This window comes from Rhinolophus sinicus, linkage group LG04 (assembly GCF_036562045.2).
Source record: "Rhinolophus sinicus isolate RSC01 linkage group LG04, ASM3656204v1, whole genome shotgun sequence".
Lineage (NCBI taxonomy): Eukaryota > Metazoa > Chordata > Mammalia > Chiroptera > Rhinolophidae > Rhinolophus > Rhinolophus sinicus.
The window spans coordinates 61,298,514-61,321,740 of NC_133754.1; the positions used below are offsets into that span (position 1 = coordinate 61,298,514).

The 23,227-nt window shown below is 46.5% G+C and overlaps 1 long non-coding RNA gene across 2 annotated transcripts in view; it reads left to right on the forward strand.

The window, feature by feature from the left end:
• The window catches only part of LOC141571038 (uncharacterized), a 231,692-nt gene that overhangs the window by 577 nt on the left and 207,888 nt on the right, over positions 1-23,227 (forward strand). The gene's annotated exons all lie outside the window — the stretch shown is intronic.

A 23,227-nucleotide genomic window follows, 5' to 3' on the forward strand; every position in this document is an offset into this window, starting at 1 on the left:
GCAGGCTTTAAAGAACTCCAGTGCGGCGGTAGGAAGGAATGGGAGGGATGGCCGCCTCTTGATCCTGAGGGCTTTACTTTATTAAATATCTCAGGCTGTACAGTGGGACGGCCGTGGGATCCCATGTCTCTGAGACATCAAGTCTGACAGCTTCCAAACGATGGCTCCTGTCGGTTACAGCGTCAAGTTTCTTTGCTTATTATGTTCACTTAGTGGGAGAAGGCCAGGGGTACTTGCGTGGGAAAGGAGAGCAAATCCAGGTTTTTAGGTTTCAAAAAATGCTGAGTGAGTCTGTGGAGTTGTATGGGTGCTTCGTAGTGGGCTCCCTCAGCCAGAACTAGGGGGCGCCTTCTGGCTCTTGAGTACAAACTCTAGCTCCTCTGTGGAAAGAAGCAGAGGGAGAGCCGTGCTCCCCCAAGCATAGATGGTGGAAATGGGCCTGATCTGTCCTTGCAGAGCTGCAGGAGGTGGCAGTCCCAAACAGTTCCAGGAGACCCAGGGGCTCACCTTCCAGTGGGTAGGCTTCCCAAATTTCCCAGACTTCCCTGGTCCGGTTCAGTTAATCAAGGATCCCAACATCTGGTAAGCTCCATAATAATCTTAGTTTGACATAGCAGGAAATGTTAATAGTCAGAAAATTATCTGAAATTTTTCTCTCTGGGGGAGAGGGTGGGAGTGCTGTAGAAAGAACCCAGCCAGGGTCCTGGATGCAGTTTTCACCAATGGCAGGCTTTGGGAGTCCCAGTGGATGGGGACATTCAGGGTTCTGAGAAGCTGCTGTCTTGGGAGGGTGGGGGCTAGTGTTGCTGCAGTGGAGATAAAATTCTTGTGGGGGAAACTCTCACTGAATTACTGCACTCTTTGCCCATCTGTCTGCCTGGCTAGCTCAGGAAGTTGGAAGACACCAAAGAAAGCTGTAGTCCTCAGTATTACTATGTCCTCTCCCACTACCCAAGAAGTTCTGGCAGGCCTAATACTGTTGTGTTGAGAGAGGAAGCGCAAGGACTCTTGAAGGTGGCAGCATGCTTCCCTAAGTAGTACGTGCTGAGAACCACTGCCCTATAACTGGGCCTTCCCTCACTCTGCCTCAGGAGGGGCACTGGGGAGCTACCAGGCTGACCTGCTCAGAGTTGCCTTCCCACCCAGCCCCACCCATCTGTTCATCTGTCTGCCGCTGAGATACACCTTATAGGCATTAGCACGGGGCATGATTTGATCTGAGAGATGTGGAACATGCTCTCTCTGTCCCCATCCCCTCCCCCCTTTCCCCTCCTTTTTATTACTTTGGGTGTAGAATTATTGAAGGCCTTTTCCTTCATAAGTTCACAGAAACTCCTGCTAAAATAAACGCAAACACCTCTTTGAAGGGTGACATCTTCCTTACTGGGGATTAGGTGACATACTGCTGAAAACAAGGAAGTATTTTGTGCAAAGGGGCCGGGATCGGGGAAGGGGAAGCAAGGGAATCTATGAGGACCTGCTCCCTTCCATGATATTTTTAAGAGTCCCACCGGCTTGTTGCATCCTGTCCCCTGAGCAGGGAGCAAGTCATTTTGAAGAGAAAAAGGAGGGCTGGGTAAAGGGGAAGGGCAGCAGAGATTGTCCCCAGGCCTCTCACTTGCCTTTCTCTCTAGCAAGTAAAGGCGACTTCCACTTGGCCCATTTGTCCCCTCACAGCACAGGGCTGGTGTTTGTCTGTGGCTGAGTCCTCTTCTGCCAACAGCACAGAGTCTGAGGTGCCCAATGGGGGATTCTCCTCTGCTTGGGCCCAGGAGGACGTTCAGTTGGCATTCTTCCTGAGGAGAATTGAATCCACTCTTTATCTTTCTGGTTGGAGCCTGGCACGGCGAGGAACTTCACTGACCTTGCGAGTGAGTGAGAATATCCCAGGTGAAAAATCTCAGACACTAAGAGGCATGATAATGATAATGGTCATGATGATATAATAATAGTGGTAATTATGCTAATAATCCCTTAGGATGGATAGCATGTCTTTCAAAACACTCAAAGCACTTTCATTATTGTGATCTCATATAACCTCAACCCATTTCTGGTGGAGAGATCTGGCGGAACTGGCTATTGTAACTACATGGGGAAACCAAGGCACCCAGCTCATGCCTATCACTCTGGTCTCTTTTTACTTAGCTACACGAGCCCTGGAAAAGGAATCCTCATTTTCGGAATCACCCAGTTATTCTGAGTTGCCATCCTGTCTCTGAGCGTGAAGCATACAGACATAGATATGGACACAGACACACAAAGACACAGACACACACACATATACACACACAGATACACACACACACACCTCCCTCCACCTGTGGCTTTTAACCCCCACATGTGCCATTTCTGAAATGTGCTTCAGCTTAGAGTGTTGAGACTTAATCTCCAGCCTGCCCCTCCACCCCCAGCTCTCATTTCTCCTGGACTGTGCACTGGTTTGCTCATCAAAAGGGAGACGGGAGGAGGCAGATCTGAGGGAGCACTTCACAGAGGAAGACTCTTTAAAAGAAATCACTTTGTGTCATAGTGCAGGGTGACTTACTTTCATGTGGCAAATGCATTCTGGCAGCTCCCTGATCCACATTAGATAGATCATTAAAGTTGGGGCGGCAGGGGGCTGGTTTCCCAGCCCCTCCTCCCAGGACAGCTCTGCCAGTCACAATGAGGCATGCTTGGGTCACGTGCAAAGGAAGAGTGAGGGGTCCTGAAAGGCTCACAAGTGGAGAACAGAGAAAAAGCAGTGGGTGCTCACTGTTAGCTGGAGTCCTGTGATTCCATTTACTAAATGTGTCTCTGCTTAGTAATTTCAGGGCAGCCAGCAGGGAGAGAGAATGAGGGGTGGGGAGAATAAAGGAGGGGTGAAAGGCAGGGAAGAAGAAAAAAAACCCCACCAGCCCGTCTGGCGTTAGTTCAGAAAGCTCTCCAACTCACACATCTGGTTCTTATATTTCAAAGTTAATTAGTCATATTGAGGCTGTCTGAAGATAAATTTATCATCCAGAAAAAACACAAACAGTTTGAAAAATGAAAGGAAGTGAGGTGACATGGCTTGACGTTTAAATAAATCATTTTAACATGATTAAAAAACTTGTCCTGTCTGACACCCAGCACTTGGGTACTTTGTAAAGACTTTTTGACAAAGACAAGTCCTTGTTTGGTATACAAAAGCCCTTGCCATTCAATTACTCAGAATAATCTTTGGCCAAGTACTTTTCTGAGTGACAACTGGGGAGTGCGGCCTGCAGCCAGGCCCCCCTCTTTGGGGTGGTAGCAGGGAGTTTGGGGTAGTCAGTGTTATTCCCAGTGGAAAAAACTCAGATGCTCAGAGGTTTGGGTAACCGGGGGGTTTTTCTGAGAGAGGAGTGAGCATAAGGTGAATTCTTAATCCGTCTGTCTCTGGATGACTGTTGAGTTTGAGCAGGAAATCTTTCCATGTTCCAAAGAGGAAAGATCCTCTTTAAATGCCTGGGCAACTACTTCCAAGAACCAGATGTGTTTTGTTCCTTACACCTCCCAGGGCTTAGATGACAGTTTGAACCCTGTGACTAATGGAATTAAGAATTGGGGCTCTCTCTGGCCTCGCTATAGTGGGCAGTGGCCAGATGGGGGTGGTAAAAATGTAAAGAATCTTGAGTTCTGATGTGTTGGTTTGTTCTAGGAGCAGATGGAAGCGAGCTGGAATCCAACACTCTACGAACTCAGACATGCCACCGTCCGCTTGTCCCTCCCTCCCCCGCTGGCCCTGCCGGTGTACCTTGTGTACTTTGTAAAGGTCACTGGGTCCTGTTCTATGTAATGACAGACAACCCTACCCAGCCCAGCTCAGCAATGGGAACACATGTTTGGAATAGTGTAGAGAAGCTGGTAGGATACATGGGTATTTCTAGATGTCATGGAAGAGGGGTGGCATTCCAGGGCTTTCCCCCAATTTTGTCTAAGGTAAATTGGCTCCTGGGAGATTCTGATATGCTTCTAGTTTTCCCTTTGGTTGCGTTCTCCATGCAGGATGGGAGTGATATAATATAACATGAACGTTTTCTCCTATTAGCAATTTGGTCTCATCAGCTTTGTTAATGGAATAACAAGAGGTGCTGGTTATGGTGCAAAAGTCTCATCATGTTGGTAATTTTCACTGTAACATGTTAGCAATCTGTCACTATTTGTTTCCAGCAATACTGGCAAGAGTCTGCTTACATCAGGGGCTCTAATTTTCTCTCCACACCACCAGACTGTTCTTTCTTTCTTTGGCTAGGTAGCTTCCCGTGCTTCGATCTGTCTCTGTTTATCTCGCTGTGCCTTTGTTTCTATGCTCCTATGTTTCTCTCTCTGCCACCTCCCACCCCTCTGAGAAGCTATTACAATGTTTGTACTGAAGGGAAACACCATCCCCAGCAGCCGGAAATGATAGAATTCCAGAGCTGGAAGCCCCAAACTGTCACTACCCTCACCCTCTGCTTTGTTGGGTGGAGAAATTGAAGCCCAGGGAGGTGAAATGACTTGCCCATAATATCGCAGTTAATTTAGGTGCAAGGTCAGGCCTAGGACCCTGGTTTCATGATTTAAAATCCATGGTGCCTTTTGCTACATGATGAACAGTGTTATATGAAAAAATCAGTTAGTCGCAGAAGCCATCTTTCTTGCACATGGGAAACTCATCCTGGTGAAGTTAAGGTCACAGAGAGGAAAGAGTCTCCTTCACCACCATAACAGGCCCTTTCTCAGCTTAATCAGGATGGGCCCTCAAGCCAGGTGGTTTTCTGAGGCGAGTCATCCCACCAGCTGTGATGCTTGGTCTCAGGGTCCCTGCTCTGGAATCAGGAAGGGAATGCTCTCCTTAGCAAATCCTGGCCAGCACTGGGGTGGATGCAGCTTCCGGCCCCAGTCTCAGTCACCAGCTGTCCAGCACAGAAGCCCTGGCCATAAATAGCCTTTCCTATAGTAGGTGAGACATGCCTGCCTGCCTCTAGGCCCTACACCCCTGCGGCAGCTCTAGGAGACCTTCACCTTGCCCTTGTGCATTTGCTGGCCTGGCCAAGATTCACTTCTGCTGGAAGCGTTCCTTTCCACAGCTGGTGCCCCAAGCTGTGGAGGCTGAGAAAACCCAGAAGCACCACCCTGGCTGTGCACACATACCAGATTTCAGGTCAGATGGACTAGAGCCCTGCTACTTAACGGCTACATGACCTTTCTAGATACGGAAACTGTCAGTCTAAGTTTCCTTACTTATAAAATGGGGATTCCTAAGAGTTTGCTCATAGGTTTGTAGTGGGGAGTAGAGAAACTGTATGTCAAGACCCAGAAGGCAGTGAGGCACATAGTCGGTCTGCCCCTAACTTACTCTGTGGGCTGGGAGTGTGGATACTTACCTTGACTGACTTTTGAACTCATTTGTAGCCACTGTCAAGCTCACAGTTATGGGTGAGGACTGACCATGTAGTTCTGGACGTGTGAAGTTAAAGGGTGCTGAACGGTGGTGGGAAGTGTTCTATTTCCAGGGTCAAGGAGAATTTCCAAGGGATTTAGAGCATGAAGAAAGCATCTGTTGAGTGGAGGGAGAGAGCAACTGACCCGCTGAGTCACCAGAGGTGTTGATGTTCAGGGGAAAGAATGAATATTCAAGTTTCTGTGGCAGAGAGAAAAGGCTCTGACGCCGTGCTGGTGAGCGCTACCAGGCTGGTGCACGTTCTCTCTGTCAAAACCTTCCCACTAATTGTCCAAAGCTTTCTTGATTGCTTCTAATGAAACCGCCAGCCGACTTTGAAATCTCAGAACAGTTTCATCATGCCCCATTGAATAATAAACACTGTTCATGGGGTGGTGACTTGGCCGTGTCATACTGAGAAGGGGGTGGTGCCCCCCAGAGTGGCGCCTGCCAGGCCTGCAGGAGAGCAGAACCTGGGCTGGGCCACCTGCCTTCAGTTGTCCTTAAGGCACTTTGGTAATGTATTCTGACTGCCTGTCTGCCTGTCTGGTGCTTCCTTAGGAGTTAACAGATTGTGGTGTGTGTGTGTGTGTGTGTGTGTGTGCGTGTGTGTGTGTGTGCATGTGTTGTGTGTGTGTGGTATGTGTTATATGTGTGTGGGGTGCGTACCTAAGTGTGTGTGTATATATGTATGTGTATACATATATGCACATGTACATTTGAGTTTTCTGTGATTCAGGTCTCTACTTAGAAAACGGGAGGGGAGGGGAATTCACAGTGGGAATCAGCTTAACAAAAGAAAGGTCTGGGCCGCTAGGACCTAGAGACTTGCCACACTCTGCCAGGCCAGTCATTTACCCTGCTTGGGTAAATGGGTCCCTGTTTCTATCTGTAGCTCTTCTCATGACCAACTCACTCTCCAAAGCTTGCCTGTCCCCTTCTGGGGGAGGTTTCCTGGAACACACAGTCTAAAGTGCCTCTCTTGTTATTACTCTGCTTTTTGTGTTTCTTCTTCACACTTAGCAGAATGATAACTATCTTGTTACTGATTTGTGTCCTTTCTAGAAAGTGTAAGGTGGCGAGGGCAGGGCCTGTAGCATCCTGTTTACCTGTCTTCCAGTGCTAGGAACCTCAATACTGAGGCCACAGGTGCTCAGGCGTACCTGTTGACTGAATGAGGGAAACTGCAAAGAGTGGCTGTTAATGACTTCCTCTACGTGCCTCACAGGATTTTTGTAAGGGTCAAATGATGGTAGCTGTGAAAGTAATTTGAAAAAAATGAAGAGAAATATGCCAAGTGTTAGCTATTAACATGACTCTCCTGTGGACGGCAGAGGACATTCCTTTGCCAAAATCTCTCAGTAGCCTTGAGGTAAGCCTGGCAGAAACTGGACATCTTCCAAGTGCCTCACTCCACCCTACACAGGGGCCCTTAAAGCAAGACCTCAGATTGCAGAACAATTTAAGTCAGCTTTGCTCACATTTGTGGAGCGCTTGCTGTGTTATGATGAGTGCTAGGAGGCTGGAGTACACAATTGCATAATTTGGTCTCTGTCCTTAGGAAACTCTAAATACAGGGGGCAAGGCCCACTTGCAGACCAACAAATTTGCAGCTTTGCTTGGCCTTTCCCCATCCCCCCACCCCAAACTTTTTAGGCAGTCTTTTCTGATCACCTCCAACATGAGATTTTTATACCACAGATATGTAGTTTATCTATCTATGTACTGTGGCCCTTTGGAAGCCACAAGCATTGCAATATCTTACAATTTTTGCCCCCCAAGGATTAGTTTTTTGCCTCCTTGGGGAGATATTACCCTTGTTGGGGATGCATGCTATAACTGTTTGCCTTCTTGTGCTCTCAACCAAGTCTACTGACCACAGACAACTTTTACATGTACTGATGGCTTTGTGTTCTTCTCTTCTATTGACTGCCACCAAATATACAGCCCTGGGACAGACACAGATCAGACTCAGTGTTCCAGGGGACTTCCCAAGGGCCTGGTGGCTGGTCTCTAGGTTTTAAGGCTTCTCCTGGCCCCTTACTCTCCTTTCCTGCTAGGGAATTTGGGAAGCTGTGCCCAGCATCACCTTTGCTGCCTTCCCAGAATCCTTTGGTGTGGGCCTGACAGAACACTCTCATTTTCACCAAACCAATATGGCTCCCACCCCCAGCACATCATGTAGAGTTGGGATTCCATCATCTCTTCCTTGACTTCTGTCTTCCAGTTGCCATCACTCATCTTTCCATTTCAGCAGCACTTTGGAGCCCATGCCATCAACAGGGTGCTGACGGGACCTGGACAGATGCCATGCTAGGCCACATGCGTCTTGTGTGTGGCTCTGGTCTATAGATCTGCCAGCCTTCTGAGGGCAGGGACAGCACCTGGTTTTTCCTTTCTGTTCCTCCCTCTGCTGAAAGCAGCATTCAATAAATACTTGTTGGTTGATTGACATGTTTATTTTCCTCAACGGCATGACTAGGGAAAGCAGGAATTATTCCTTTTATAAATCTTCCCATTGAATACAGAGCACTGAGTAGGGGCTTAAAAATGTTAGTCCAGGGAATTGAATTGGTGAGTTTTTGTTTCTCTTTGCACCATTTAGACAATGTAATGCCCTTGGGTCCTGGCACCCTGGGGCTTCACTTTGAGAGTCGAGTGTCTCCCAAGGCTTGAATCCAGCACTGGCCTCCTGAGCTCACAGTTTCTCAGGAGCTGAACAAGACACCTGCCAGAGGTCACATTCTGTCACAAGGTTCTTTTACTCCTGGAGGGAGAGCCATTGTTGGCAGCCTGACATTTTAGCTCTATTGGGACACCGATTGCAGTCACAAAGCAGATTCTGTCCTGGGTGCTCTCAACAGCACTTCTTTTGGGGACTCTTTCTTAGCGAAGCCTCTGGCTGAGTTGGATTATCAGAGACGTTTCAGCATTCTGCTTTGTAAATTACTGGAGAAATTATATCCCTGTCATATTTGAACACTCTTAAATAGGAAAGAATTACTTTATTGGGTGTTCCCCCTCCCACCTCCTAAATGTTTGAAGCTAACAAAATGTTTTCAAGCAATTTCTTGCCACTAGATTTGGTGAAACTTACTTCAAGTGTCTTTCCAGAACCTTTCATAGAAAAGTAATTGTGTAATTAGCTATAAATTAGTAAAAATTATGCTAATTACTTCCAGGTGTGACATATTTTGTGCTTAAAAACAAGTAAGAGAAATAAAGGGGCTGTCACTGTGGTTCCCAAGTGAAGGTTGGCCCAGGCAGCTTGACAGGCTGATGTGCACATTTACTTAATATTATTTTTTTTAAATTATGTAATTTCTGAATAAGTACAAACAGACTTGAGAACAAAAGTACAACAGACAAAACCCAGGGGTGTTTCATTTTGTGTGTATGCTTAATTAAAAGGAGTCCATGCAGGAGCTTTTCCAGTACTTTTCTTTTCAAACTTGTAATTGGGGTAACTGGAGGTGGTGGGATGGGGAAATGCCGGTGTCCCAGAGGTTGCTGAGATTCATGCTGTCTGTCAGCCAAGAGAGACTTGATGGGCCCCTGAGAGTTTGGCCTTTCTTTACACTTTTCACACTTTCTGGTCTTGTTATTAAGGTACTGTGGACCATGGCCAGGAAATGGCAGCTGTCATGTGCTAATGGCATTGTCTTCATTTGCATACAGCTTTTTATGTGGCACAATGCTTTATTGTACTGGGCTTTTTTTGTATTTTTCTTTGCACAATCCTGTGAATGTTGTAGGACAGGTATCATGGCCTTCGCGGTGTACATGAGAGTCTGCAGGACTTGGGATGGGATAAAGTGAGAAAGAAGAAGGGAGAGTCTCCTTCCTTCCTCGTTTTCTTTTCTTCCTCCTCCTCCTCTTTCTTTTTAAATGTGTTCAACAATAATTGGTATTACTATGCACCTACTAGCAGTGGTGGTAAGGTATAAACCAATCACTCCATCCATCTGTCAAACATGTTGGGCCCTTTGGTAGGTGTTGGGCCTCCAAAGACCAACATCACCTTAAAGTTCACTGGTAGAAGAGATAGAAATGAGGAAACAATGTGACGGAGTGTGAGCCGTGCTCTAATTATGGCAATGCTAGGTCTTGGGTTTTCTAAGGATAGTGCCATTTTCAGATATTCTGTCTGATTGTCTTTCCACAAGTATGTTTGTGCTCATAAACGTTGTGTCCTGAACTTTTGTTTGGGAGAACTTGGTCCCCAGAGGTGTAATAAGGGAACATAGAAAGTGCTGCAACCGAATAAAGGTCATTTTCACAGAGGACAGGCATTTAAGCTGGATCTTCAGGGGTAAGTAAAAATTCTCCAGGCAGAAAAGGAGGGGAAGTAGAGGAAAAAATCTTTGAAAGATGACTAAGAACTCACCAGGAGTTAATGGAAAAGGACTTGCTGGTAGGGGCAGCAGCGCGGGCAAAAGCACAAAGGCATGAACCAGTGTGAGATATTTGAGAAACTACAAATAGTTTAGTGTCACTAAAGCATTAAGAGTGAGGAGAGGAGTAGGGAAAGGAAGCAGGCTCAGAGAAGAGCCTTGTGGGCTACACCAAGGGGGATGGACTTTGAAATCAAGGGCAACCACTGTAACATTTAAGCATACTGTGTGTGTGTGTGTGTGTGTGTGTGTGTGTGTGTGTGTGTGTGTCTGTGTGCGTGTGTAGAGAGAGACAGAGAGACCCAAAGAGTCAAAGTCTTTCTGAATATAATATTCATGTTATTTGATCTTCCCCAAGGATAGCTGGTTCATATTCTCAAGAAGAGAAATTTCAGGTCCCATGGGTCAGCGGGGCTTGGAGGCAAAAGACTCCGCACCTCTCACAGAAGAGCAGGGAACCCCTCTGCTGGTCACCCTGCAGCCTCCACTCACAGGTAGAAGGCCACATCTCCAGCCTTCAGTCCTACAAATTTAAGCCAGCAGATTCTTAAGGGGAAGCCGACCAGGGAGCAGCCCCACCCAAAAGGGCACCAACTTAGGAGAAAAGGGAATCAAAAGCACGTGTGTGTTTCTCATCACGCTTGGCGTCCTCCACAACCTTCTAAGTTTCAGTCTTTCTCATCTTCGGATTTAAAAAATTCATTGACATATCTTTTTAAAACTGGAAAATGGAAAAATCTTAAGGAAGTATAGGTAAAACAAAAGAAAACAAACCCAAACAACAGCAACCCCAAACTGGCACAGACAGGAGGCAGGAGAGCTGGGCAGGTTCTGATTCTGCTGCTTGTCACCCACCCCACTTTGCTGGAGTCACTTTTTGTCCAGGCTTCAGATTCTGCATTTGGAAAACAAGTGGATTGAGCCAATGTATCTCAAAGTCCTTTCCAGCTCTGATCTGTAGCCTTTGCATTTTTTATTTTTGGTAGCAACATGAGAACATATCTTTATTCTTCCCTTTATTCTTAGCACAGAGAAGACTAGGTAACAGGGCTGAGTTTTACTTCGGCTGGAAAGGGGCTGCAGATGGATCCCTTTCTCCCTCACAGTTAAGCTCTGGGACATTTGAAAGTGTCCCACCATCAAACATTCTTTCCTCCATTTTCCATTTTCCCAGGGCCAAGGTGTTTCTTTTACGAGGAACCCCATGTTGTGGGATGAGAAGGCAAAGTTTGTTTGCTTGCACCGGCCTTACCATCATGCAACCAGAGCAACGGTGCTGACAGGAATGAGGGTGCTAAGGAGGGCGGGGTGGGCGTCTACTGAGTGTGTGCCTCTGTGTGTCGGACACTATGCTATGAGCTTTGTGTTTATGAACCTATTTAATCCTTGTGGTAGGTATCATCATTGTCCCCATTGTAGAGATGAGGGCTCTTTATCGATGAGTGACCAAGACTCTGCACTGGGCTTGAAGAAGGTGCATGCATTTGGAATCAGATACTTGCAGTTTGAACTCTGAGTTTCATTTCCCCAGCCAGCCACCCAGGGCTCTTGAGGATTAAATGAGACAATCTCTGTGACAAGTACTTTGTAAACTGTAATGTGCCGTATGCATGTGGACAGAAACCAACGAGGAGCCAGGGCAGATGGGACGAATCTGGCCAGAGTGGGCTGAGTCTCCCAAGCAGGACAGCTGGAATCAGAGAAAGGCAGAAGCGGCTGAGGCCCGGGGGAGAGGAGGAGAATTAGGGCAAGAATCTCAGAGAATTTTTTGCAGGCAGAGCTGGGGTCTCCACCCTGAGGCTCCCTGCCCCTGTGGGATGTCTGTAACTCTCTGCTGGGCTCTAGGCATCAAGTGTGGACCAGGTGCAGTGCACACATTGGGCGGGAGGTTGCTTCCTGGGGCAGGTGGCCTTTCTCGCCTGGGAGCTTATCCTTGCAGTTTGATTCATCTTCCCCCAACTAGAACCAGGCATGGGGTCAACTGGCTTTTTCATTACCCATGGGATCAAGTCCAGCCACCTTTGCTGGCATGCAAGGTGGCCTGGGGCTAGGAATCTGGTCACATTTCCTGTTACTCCCCATGAGGTGCCTCTCTCTGCTTCAGGGGCCACTCTCCTTGGCATTCCCCTCAGATGAGGCACAGTTGTCCCTTTGGAGCCTTTGCTGATGCTGTTCCATTTCCTGAAATACTGGCTATCCCCACTCACTCCCAATGACAGTTGAAGATCCTACTCCTTTCAAGGCCTTTCCTGCAGACCTTTCACCCCAGAGCTCTTATCTCCATTAAATAGTGTTACTTCACCATCTGGGCATGGTGTTTCTGCAGGGCAAGGGACTGGACCTGACTCAGCCCTCCTTTTTTTAACATCCTCAAGCTTTGCATTTTAGGCTTTGCTCACAGTGTGGCAAGAACACCGGGCTTAGTGTCAGAAAATCTCGCTTCTGGAGTCCTCTTCCCAGATGAATGACGTTGGGGAAAGAGCTTAGCTTCTTGGAACTCTCTCTCTCTCTTTTTTTTTTTTATTGGGGAAGGGGAACAGGACTTTATTGGGGAACAGTGTGTACTTCCAGGACTTTTTTTCCAAGTCAAGTTGTTGTCCTTTCAGTCTTAGTTGCATGGGGCACAGCCCACCATCCCTTGTGGGACTCGAGGAATTGAACTGGCAACCTTGTGGTTGAGAGCCCACTGGCCCATGTGGGAATCGAACCGGCAGCCTTCAGCATTAGGAGCATGGAGCTCTAACTGCCTGAGCCACCGGGCCGGCCCAGAACTTTGTTTCTCTTCATTTGATATCTCCTCAGTTGTTGAGATGACCACATTAACTAACATGTGGAAACTTTAAATGAATGATGGTTTAATAAAACCCACCTACATATGTAACTTACATTTGCATAGCAACAGCTTCCCTACTCATCTTTTACCAACTGTGTGGATTATTTTATGCATGTAACCAACCCCAATTTATGGAGGAACTGAGGTTTGATTATCCAAGATTACGTAGTGGAGTTAGAATTCAAACTCAGTTTTTCTTTTTCCAAAGTCTATATTCTCATTATGATCATCATTATTTAATGTAATTTTACCAGCCTATTAAGTTAATGATTATTTTCTCCAGCCCAGGGGTGCTCTTAAGGGAGTGAGTTTCTGTTGATGTAGGGAGGGTTGCCTCGTGGTGGGAATGGGAGGCAGTGGAAGGAAAATTGAGTGAGAAGAAAGGGGGAGGGTGTAAGTGAAGGACTAAGCCTAGGAATCATGTGAGGCTCATTGTGGAAAGATTCCTGGGTCGTCTTGCTGCTGTTTCAGCTCCTTGGGTCTCTGGGCAGCCATCAGACACACCACTGGTGATTTTAATCAACAAAACAATGAACCGATATTTACTTGGGGATTTAGAGGCTGAGGCAGAAGACTCACTGTTGGAGGGCATTTTGCACTGGAGTCATTTTCCATGGCCACATAATCCCAGACAACCAGTCCCTGAGTTTGGAAATGAAGAGGTGGGTGATGTTTTTGGAGAGTTTGTGAGCACGTGGTGATTTTCATCACTTTGTTGAGTCAGTGCAGAAGGAGAGAGGGTGGTAGTGTCTGGGTTGGGCTGGGACTATCTTCTTCTGATGACTCAGCCTCCCCAGTGGGAGGTACTAGTCAAGGATGACTTCACTTCTTTTTGTTACTTCCAGCCTGGTTTTTAAAGAGTGCTTTGACATTCTTTGCTCTAATGAACCCTCCCAGCAATCCTAGGTGGTGGGTTCTAGCACTGCCCCCATTTTACCGATGAGGAAACTTGGGCTCAAAGAGAACCCATAATCCACCCAACGTCATGAAGCCAGGTTTGGATTTAAGTCTTCTGATGTCAGAGCCCTCCATCTCTTCCTGCTTTTCTTCAGGTTTGTCAGTTCTTGAAGAAAGGACCAGGTAAGAATGAGGTGTGAGTTACCCAAGCAATCACATATTGCCACAGGCTCCTACAGAGAACCTCAGTCTTGAGACTCTTTTCTCCTTTGGGGCAGAAAGCTTTTGCTTTCTGTTCTCAGTCCCCTGGAGGATTGCTGTCTGACAGGTGTAACACAGTGACTGACCTGTATAATATTATTGAAAACGTTAGTACAGGATCTGTGAAAGCAAACCGCGTCATTTAGAAGTCTCCCGTTTTCCCACCTGCTCTTACTGGTAGCTATTATTAGTAGTTCCTTGTGTGTCTTCCAGACATTTTAAGCATGGATATGCCATAAATGTGTGGATGCTATATATAAAATACTTTTAAGCATAAACAGGATCATATTATGCATAAAATAGTGCAACATGCTTTTTCATTGAAGAATGTTTTATGGACATGCATTCCTGTTGGTACCCATAGTTCTACCTATTCTGTTAAATGTAGGTATAGTATTAATATTTCATTTTATGGATGAACCAGTTTATTTAACCTATTACCTATTGATGGACACTTAGGTGGATTCCAGCCTTTTTCTATTATCAACAGTGCTTCAGTGAGCATCTTTGTACAGTTGGATAAATTCATATAAATGAAATTTCTGGCATGCAGGATTTGTGCATTTAAAATTTTGATCGATATTGCCACATTGCTCTCCAAAGAGGTTGTCCCCATTTACACCATCAATCTAAACATTGTTTTTCACATGTGTTCAGTAAGCGTTGTGGAAATTGGCCCTGACAGTTTATTCAATTATTGTGATTCAACTCTCCACTCTACTCACGGGTGATTCCGTCACATTCTGGGATGTGTGATTTAAATCCTATCCCTGCCCTAGCTGGCTGGAGGATTGTGAGAAGTGTGCTTGACTTCTCTGAGCCATAATTTCCTCATGGACATAACAATACCTCTATTGAGGTATAGAGTTAGGGACATCATGAATATTTATTAAACCCCTTGCTCAGTGCCTGGCACAGAGGAGGTGTTCAATCAATGCATGCTATAATTTCCCCCAAAGAGTGGTCAGCTCTTGCCATCTGGCCCTAATGAGTGAGGATTGCATGTTTTGCCAAAGGACTCAGAGGGGCAACTGAGGCACAGGTTATTGATGGTCTCTCTGAGTTTGCAGTGGCAGAATAAAATCTCTTAATCTAGGAGACGGTAAGTCTCTTCAGGGCAGTGACTTTGTTTTCTACTTTGTACTCTCAAAAGCATGGTGCTGGGAACGTGGCAGGTGCAGTGAGATGTTTGGGGTAGAGAGTGAGTGAGGGTTTTGACTGGGAAACCTGTATACTAGGAGGCCCTTGTGGAGGCAGAGTGTCATGTTTTAGAATCCACATCCATTAGGAGGCATAATATGCTTCTCACTTTTTCCGATTTAGAGAATTTCAGAAAGAAGCCTCAGTGGGAGTTGAGGCTCAGTCTAGGCCCAGAAATCCCCTTTTGGAAACTGCCTTTGGGACTTGATTGCGAGGCTGGGAGGAGGGAATCTGGATGCTATCTGGGCAGGTGGAAGGGGGCCTTGTTGACCCTGAGTAGCATGCTGGCCTCTCTGGATGTGGTATTTTGAGCCCCCGCTCTTCCACTGGGCTGGTGCTCTGAGTAGCCACTGCCTTACTCTCCCTGTGACTTTCCACCTACTCTTCTGGTCTTTTCTCACTCTATTTTTGGAAAAGGCCTTGTCCTTCATTCCCCCCAACAGTCACCTTCCCCACCCTGCCTGCCCATTCCAAAGACATCTGGTGTCAAGAACTCTATCTGAAAGGCTTGATCCCTGAAGTCTAGGACTGTCAATTATACCCCAGGGCTGGCTGGCTCAGACAGCCATTCCCCTGTGGCTTGAATGTTGGAGGAGGGGAGGAAGCAGGGCCGTGCCCTGGGGCATGGAAGTGAGTCTGGGAGAGGGACCGGGTGACTCAAGTTATAATCTGGGTTTGACCATCGACTTCTCACTGTATCACATCTCTCTGTGCCTCAGCTCTCTCTTCTGTTAACTGCAGTTATAACTGCCCTTGCCTCATCATGAGGGAGCTGTAAGGACAGCTCAGATGCTTGATACCAAAGCAAGAGAAATCACAAGGAGGAAATTCCTCTGTCAGTAATTCTAGAAGGTGTTGTTGTACTCATGTCTCTCATGGGTCCTCCAGGATAGAGAAGATGTGCCAAACTAATAATATTCCACACAGAGGTTGGCGCCTCCTGACTGCCTGTGCCTAGTTTATTCACAGAGGGCTTAGTCTGAAGTCCTTCTCTGCCCTTACTAGCTGTGTGATCTTGAGCAAGTTACTTTAACTCTCTGGGCCAGAATTTCCTCATATATAAAATGAACATAACATTAGTACCTCATTAGGTTGTGAGAGATTTCAATATTATTATTGCCTTTGGCTGCACATGAAAATTGCATTTCAAGGCAAGTGGGCTATAGACTATAGTATGCTATAGACTATGCTATATGCAGTAGTATATGCCATGCCACGTATGCTATAGATAATGCTATGAGGTATGTTATGCTGCAAATTCTATGGAAACCCGTCTGCTTCCAGTGGGGAAGCTTCAGGAAAGGAAAGTTCTCTTTAGATGGCAGTAAGGTTTTTTTTTTTAAAAACCTTTGCATTGTATTCCAGTCTATTGCATTCCATTCTATGGTATCAATGCCATTCAATATACTTTCATTGAGCATTAGTGTACCGAATCATGAAAATCCAATGACCTTCTCTGGCTCAGACTGAATCCTAGAGCAAGAAATAGGTATGGAAAAGGCAAATCAGAATCCAGGCCCTGCTGAAGAGTTTCTGAAGAAAAGAGTAATAACCTCTGAGTTCTGGCTTCCAACTCAGCCCCTGTCTGGGCATGGACCAAAGGCCTGAGGCCAGAGTTGAAAGAGAAGGCTGGTCTCTAAGCAACATGTTCATGTTGGTTTGGCTTTGAGATGAAAGTGAGGACATGGTTTCCACTTATGGGCAGCTGGGCCCTGGACATTTGAGAGAGATGAGGTTAATTGTTCCCTCTTCAGCTTGGCCTGGGTTCTTTTATTCCTATTTCAACTCTATTAAAAAAAAAAAAAAAAGATGTAGGTCTCTCTCTCTCTCTCTCTCTCTCTCTCTCTCTCTCTCTCATTCTTTCTCACTCTCTCGCTTTCTCTCTCCCTCAAATCCAGAGCAGAACAAATTAGAATTAGCAAATTTATTAACCAAGTCCTATCTGTAGGTCTGTTGTGAAGGAGTGAAGACCCCTGTGGTTTGAATGTTGGTGTCAGCACTCTCAAGTGTTGATTGAGTTTTGGTCCCAGCAGTAAAAAGCATGTGTGAAATTCAAATACAGAATTTCAAACCCTTGAGCACTTCCTGAGAGTCTCAATGGCTTTAACAAGGGAAGGGCATCTCTTTGATGGCAAATGATTATCCTTCACAGTGCAAGCACAAATTGGATCATAATTAACGAATTTGATATATGTTCTTCCTTGCCATGGATAGGAGCTGACATTTAGTTTCTATTTATCTACATCTTCATCACCTTATATGCCCCTCTACAAGGAGGGATATTGCCACATGCAAATGAAAGGTTATATATTTGTAAGTACTCCTGTAGCTTAGCGACCAGTTTGGAGCAGATCATTTCTCTCTCCTTCTTTCTCTTCCTTCCTTTCTTGATCCCAGCTTCTAGTACCACTTTGCGAATTCTGAAACATATGATGGCTTCCTAGAGCTGTTTGACATTGCTCTAAATGCCAGAGCTCCTGGTATAAGGTGGCGAGGAGAAACGTTGCTTGACTTGGTCTAAGAATGCTCTCTCACCATTCTTAATCCTTGGTCCCCTTTTTCTCAGCATCTCTTTTCCATATCTCCTTCTTTCTTTATGGAGCAATACATAGGGGTGATGGTAGTTGAACTGATGCCTAAAGAGGGTATTGTGAACACATACTACATCTTGCTGTCCTGAAGAAGGTAGGAGGGCCACTGTATAACCTGACACCTGTCCCATCTTCATTCAGCAAATGTTTGTTGAGTATTCACTATGTTAACTACCCTCAACACTAGGAATAGGAAGACCAATAAGAGAAGTCCAATAAGTCCCTGCCCTGTAGGAGTTTTTGAACCCAGCCACATTTATCATTCTCTATCCTTACCCCATCCTTTGCTAGTGTGGTCCACTTTCTCTTCTTCTCACCTCACACTGACTTTGAAGCATCCCAAATAATATGTTCATTTTCAGGATGGGCACACATGCTCCTATCCAGCCTTCTTTGGAGATAGCAAAGCCATGAATCTGTGCCAGGGTGAGTAAATTTCTTTCCAGACAGAGAGGACTGAATCTTTGTGTTCCCTCAAACTTCATGTACTGAAATGTTAATCCCCAAGATGATGTTATTAGGAGGCGAAGACTTTGGGAGGTGATTAGGTCATGAGGGTAGAGCCCTTATGATTGGGATTAGTGCCCTTATAAAAGAGACCACTGAGATCTAGCTTGCCCTGTCTGCCATGAGATCTGTCTATGAGCCAGTAAGTAGGTCCTTACTAGACACTGAATCTGCCAGTGGCTTGATCTTGGACTTCCAGGTCTCCCACACTGTGAGAAATAAATTCCTGTTGTTTATAAACCGCCCAGTCTATGGTATTCTGTTATAACAGCCTGAAAGGCCTGAGACACAGATGTAAGGAGAAGATAAAGGGCAGAGACGTTTCCTGAGGATACCCAGTCAACAGTGGCTGCACCTGCGTATTGATTTCCAGCCCTGGTGGCAGGGTAGAATCAGGGCCACCACATCCCTCTGCTCCAATGGGCATGATTCACATCCTTGTATGCGTAGAAGTCACCCTTGGTTTAGGAAGAGCATGGATGGGTGGGTTTTTCTCTACCTGTGGAAGATTTCAAAGCCAGCATCACTCACCTATTCAGACAGGAAAAGAGTTAGCCTCAGAGGGGCTGGGTATTCCCCCAGGGGAATTGGCAAGAGTAAAGATTTCTAACTCAGATCACTGAATAGGTAGTAGTTGTGAAGATCTACTCGGTCATGGAGGGCCTGAGCTTTAACAGGAGGCCTGGCCCTGTGAGCTTGCTCCCTGTGGCTGGAGTGAGGGTGAGCCTGCAGGACGAGGTCAGGGGCCTAACCTATGGCCGCCAGAGCCAGATATCTCATTGTGTGGGATAGCTAGGGCAGGAGCTGAAATTGTGAGGCACTTCTAGAATCTCAGCCTAGTGTCCTTTTGATAGAGGCAAAGCTGGTGTGCAGTTGGTTGGGCCAGGGGGCTGGTGGGTAGTTAGTAGTTGGACCAGGAAAGTCAATGGTGATTTGACTCAAATAGGCTGGTCAAATTTCTCCGTTTGAGCAGGCAGGTCTCTGTTGCCCATTTCCTGTGATTCCCAAAGTACCAACACTCAAATCATCTTACATGCATTTGGAAGGTCCCTCTGCTCTACATCCGTTTGGGGGATCACTGAGCATGGAGAGCCGGGAGGAGGAAGATGGACTCCTGGTGGAAGGTGAACACAGGCCACTTCCAGGGTGGGATGGAGAAAGGCTGTTGCAGACCACTGCAGCGCCCAGTCCTTGCGCACTCGCTGGGCTGCAGGAATCACTCACTTCGCACCGCATGGGGAGTGTGACAGGCTGGGGAAGAAGCAGACGGCGGGGGCGGCGCCGGCAGGCAGGGATGGGTTGGCGCGCGGGCCTGTCTGGCGGCTGTGACAGGCCGGGTACCTGCCTGCCGGCCTCCGCCCGCGCCCCGACAGGCGGCCTGTTAATTGGGGAGGCGAGGAGGGAAATCACCGCGAATCTCCGCCGGCTCCACTCAGAGCTCAGCGAGACGCTCACACCCTTAATCAGAGGGAGCTCTGTGCCCAGCGCCTGTCACCCGCCTCCGACAAGCAGGGTCTGGCTGTGGGCCTTCGTGTTTGGACTTTTTATTTTATTTTTTTTCCTAAGAAAGAAAGGGCGGTGGAAAGCAGCCTGTAATTGGGCTTTGGAAGGTTATCGCTTGTCAGAGGAAGAAGCGGTGATTAGCATAAGTGTGTTCCACAGAGTGAGAAAAGGGGCTTTAGCTCTTTCCCAGGGCCCTCCATGGTCACCAGAGACAGCTCCCCAGATGGAGTGAGTGGGTGCAGCCTGGGGGCCCTGGCTCCACGCAGATGGCACAATTCAGGCCCATGAGGATGCTGCCCCCTTGCCCAGATGGAAGACTCCAGAAGAAAGCAGGAGGGATGAGTGAAAACAAGCATGCACCGAGGCCTGGGTTAGAATGTATCTTCCCCACTCATCGCCCTCCCCCACTCATATAGGCACACACAGGACTTTCAGAATGAGTATGGAGGGCCCAAAACGACTTGGGTTTATCCATCACAGCTTTTACCTGAGCAAATGGGCCAGAGAAGGGAAGAGGTTTGCTGAGGGTCACTCCTCTAGTTACATGCAGGGTTGACTAAACCTCAGGTCTTAATCTTGGGCTTAGAATGATGTTTGAGGTTCTGAGGGTGCTTTTTTATTTCTTTCATTCCTAGCCAATACCATTGCTGCTTATAGATGTGACTAAAATCACATATATTTAGAGATATTTTTCATTTGGACTCAAACTTAGTTCACAATTATATAGTAAATTCTCCTGGGAGGGCTTGGATATTAAGCTCTGTCAGTAATCTTTCCCTTAGCAAGGATGATAAGGGAGATAAAGATATTGGATACCTAGGGGCTTGTGTGTGTGTGTGTGTGTGTGTGTGTGTGTGTATGCATGTGTGGGTGCATGTGTTTTGGGGACAGTTTGAAGGAAGGAGAGACAGGTGAGAGGGAAATTGAGTCTGGGGGCACCTCACCTAGGGTCCAGGAAGCTGAAGGAGGAGTCTGAGGCTTCTTCAACTAATTTCATCTACTTTGGGATTTAGCCCCAGCCTGGCCTGAACTTTTGGGATGGATGCCCCCCTCACACCCTGTAGGCAGGTAAGGAGTCACAGGCCACTTCCCCACTGAGGCAGCCCAGCTGCTCCCTGAAGCTGCCATTCTCATGGAGTCTGTGTGACAGAATGGGACCTGTGGGGAAAGCAGCCACGTCAGCACCCAGCCCGTTTTGCACTCCGGCAGCTAATTAAAGCCAGGAAGGTAATTTATTGCTGAGGGAGACTGTGCGGGAGGTTTGGCTTAGTTGAAATGGCCCCCAAAGAGTTATGGAAAGCTAAAGTGGGTTTTCAGAAGCAAAAGTTAATTGCTCTTCACTTAGCATTTCAGTGTCATGTGGCTCTGAGTTACACACATGCTGAGTGGAAGCCTTTACCCAGACGCGGGGACTGAGGGGAACATGCTGGAGCCAGGAATTCCAGGTGGCTGGAGGTCCCCTGGCAGTGGATCAAAAGTGCCACCCTTTCCCCATAAGGGATAAGGTTTTGCCTTGCCTCTTCCCCCCATCTCAGCCTCAGGTGGGGGCAGGACTAGAAGGCACTGATCTCTACTGAGGAGAGTTACTGTGAGGCAGAAAGAGCATTGCTCTGGGAATCGGATGCCTGGGGGTGAGGGCGGGGGTTCCTCCTTCTATCCCTGACACGGTGACTTGGCTGAGTTCCTTCCCCTCTCTAGGTCTCACTGTTCCCTTCTGTGTAATGATCAGTAGGGTGCATCTTCACTTCTGGTACTCCATCATTTCCTTGATACTGTGAATTCTTTCCCCGGGTCTCCCCATGGTTGCCATTCATGTTACCCATTTGGCGGAGGGGAAGAGTGAAGTACAGGCTATTCCAACAGAGGATAATGGAGGATGTGGGAGTGACTTGACTTTCATCTGAAAACTGATGGATTTTCCCCCTAGAATTAAGAGCCAGATGGGGTGAAAAATTCTTTCAGTGAGAAAGGAGCCAAACAGAAAGGTGCAAAGCTGCCTTGCATGGAGACTATCTGTATCTTAAGGCAGTCATTATCCTAACTACAGGTATGCCTAGTGTTAGGTGTAAGTATTTAAGATGACTTCTACTGTTTACATTTAAGGAGATGAGTTGAGAGGTTGCCACAGGATTTTCCTAGTTACATGTTGGAGGGAAGAGTACTGCAATGGTGAGGAAGTAGGTGAACTGCTCTTAGGTTTGCAGTCTGAGGTGTTCTATAAATAATAATTAATTCCAGAGCGACATTGGGTCACATCTCAGGTGGGTGTTGCATTCTCAAGTCAATAGGGTGGTGACTCCAGTAAAGGTAAAATTATTTCTGAAAATCCTTATATTGCAGGGCTTTTCCTAGAAACTCAAAAGTGAAGAATTCTTTTGTTTTTCTTCGCATTTGTACTGTCATCCTTTTCTTGGGAGTAACCAGAGGATCTAGTTTGAACCAAGAATGGGGAAATGGAGATAAGTGAGAGTGATGGAATAAATAGAGGAATTAAACTCCACTCCTCCCATATATTCTGTTGAAGTCACGTGTGGTAAGCGTGCATGTTTCACTGCTCACTCTGCTGTCCGACATCACGACTCACAAAACCAGGCAGGAAGGTCTTTGGACAAAGTGTCTGCTGAAAATATAAGCTCAGTGAGGTTTTTGTGAATACATGAGTGAATAAAAGTTCTTTAACAATTTTTGTCTTGTGCTCTCACTCTATATCATGGACAGTAGAATTGTATCGGTTACATACTTTGTGGACATGGTTGAATATCGTGGTACCTGTGTCTCAAGAACTGTATTGAAAATAATTAAGCTCCCTGAAGACAAGATATGACACCCAATAGGAATGCTTTAGCACCTCACCCATATAATATTAGGTCTCAGGAAGAAATTATAGCTGTGTTAATCTGATATTGGTAGAAATGAGATTGAATTCCCCTTGTAGAAGTTATCTACATAGCATTTTCAGTGAATCCAAACATTATTGAGCATTCTTTTTAAAGCTTCCCTCTTTTTTATTAAAAAATGTTTCTGAGTCAAACAGTCCCCACTTCCCTTGAGAATGAATTGGAGAACTCAGAATGAGGTCAGAATCCCAGCGAAGCTTGGAATGGACTGAACATCAGCCAAGGATGATACTTAGTTATATTCTAATCTGCAAACCCACATTGCCTAGGGAGTCTGTTGTTTAGACAAGGGCCAAATTACCATTCTGGTAAGGGTCTGAATACATGGAAATGAACTGGCCTGGGATTTGGCTGACATGTTTTTAGACCTGAGACTGCATTTAGGAGTGTCAAGTGATAAGGAAACTGCAAGCATCACCCACTATCATGCTGATTTTTTGTGAGTGAGAGCAACATTTGCGAAATGCAGGTATCTTTTACTCTGCCTGGTTGGGGAATAGAAGGATTCTCTTTGATGATAAGGTCCAAAAGCTATGCTTCTGGTTGAAACTAGAAGCTGGTGTGGCCAGTATTCTTTCTCTCTCCCACTACATGGCAGACTTAGACATACTGGATTTACCAGTAAGGGGATATGGGGTTGACAGAGTAAGTTGACAGTGTCCTCATTGGCAGGAAGGTGGGTGGCAGTGCCTGCATGCGGATGACTTCAAAAAGAGTTT